This window comes from Brassica oleracea, chromosome C9 (assembly GCF_000695525.1).
Source record: "Brassica oleracea var. oleracea cultivar TO1000 chromosome C9, BOL, whole genome shotgun sequence".
NCBI lineage: Eukaryota > Viridiplantae > Streptophyta > Magnoliopsida > Brassicales > Brassicaceae > Brassica > Brassica oleracea.
In genome coordinates, this window is record NC_027756.1 from 54,584,878 (window position 1) to 54,586,336 (window position 1,459).

The window sequence follows — 1,459 nt, forward strand, 5'->3', positions numbered from 1 at the left end:
AGTTTAGAATACATTAATACAAATGTAGAATGTGGTTAGAAATTTTAAAACAATACTAAAGATTATAGGCTTCAGTATATTAACCATTTACCAAAAAACTGAATATTTTGTAGGGGTTAACATATAGATTTTGAAAAAAAAACTCAAAATATGGCAATATTGTTTTAATGCATATTTGTATCATGAACTAATATATGATGATGGTAAAAGAGGTTTGAAACCTTTGTTAATTCTGTTTCTCTAGAAAAGCGATTTTATTGGAGTTTGTCCACAGATTTAGAAGCATATGAAATTTTACTAAATTAATAGATAAAAAGTAGAACGATGATCATGTACCGTGAAAGAGAGTTTAGAATACATTAATACAAATGTAGAATGTGGTTAGAAATTTTAAAACAACACTAAAGATTATAGGCTTCAATATATTAACTATTTACCAAAAAAATGAATATCTTGTAGGGGTTAACACATAGATTTTGAGAAAAAATAAAAAAATATGAAAATATTGTTTTAATGTATATTTTTATCATGAACTAACATATGATGATGGTCAGAGAGGGTGAACCTTTGTCATCTCCGTCTCTCTAGAATAGCGATTTTACTTTGGTTTGTTCACTAATTTAGGGAGCATATGAAGTTTTACGAAGTTAATTGATAAAAAAAATAGAACGATGCCCATATGCCATGAATGATTGTTTAGAATACATTAATACAAATGTATAATGTTTTTATAAATTTTAAAACAACAGAAAAGATTATAGGCTTCATTATAATAATAATTTACTGAAAAACTGAATATTTTATAGGGGTTAACACATAGATTTGAGAAAAACTTAAAAATATAAAAATATTTTTTTAATGCATAATTGTATTATGAACTAGCATATGATGATGCTATGAGAGGTTTGAAACCTTTTTTTTATCTCTGTTTCTCTAGAATAGCGATTTTAATGTAGTTTGTCCCCTGATTTAGGGAGCATATGAAGTTTTACTAAATTAATTGATAAAAAAATAGAACGATACCCATATACCATGAAAGATAGTTTAGAATACAATAGTCAAATGTAGAATGTGGTTAGAAATTTTAAAACAACACTAAAGATTATAAGCTTCAATATATTAACTATTTACCAAAAGAATGAATATTTTGTAGGGGTTAACACATAGATTTTGAAGAAAATTTAAAAATATGACAATATTGTTTTAATGTATATTTTTATCATGAACTAACATATGATGATGGCAAAGAGGATTTGAACCTTTGTCATCTCCGTCTCTCTAGAATAGCGATTTTACTGTGATTTGTCCACTAATTTAGGGAGCATATGAAGTTTTACGAAGTTAATTGATAAAAAAATAGAACGATGCCCATGTGCCATGAATGATAGTTTAGAATACATTAATTCAAATGTAGAATGTTTTTAGATTTTTAAAACAACACTAAAGATTATAGGCTTCA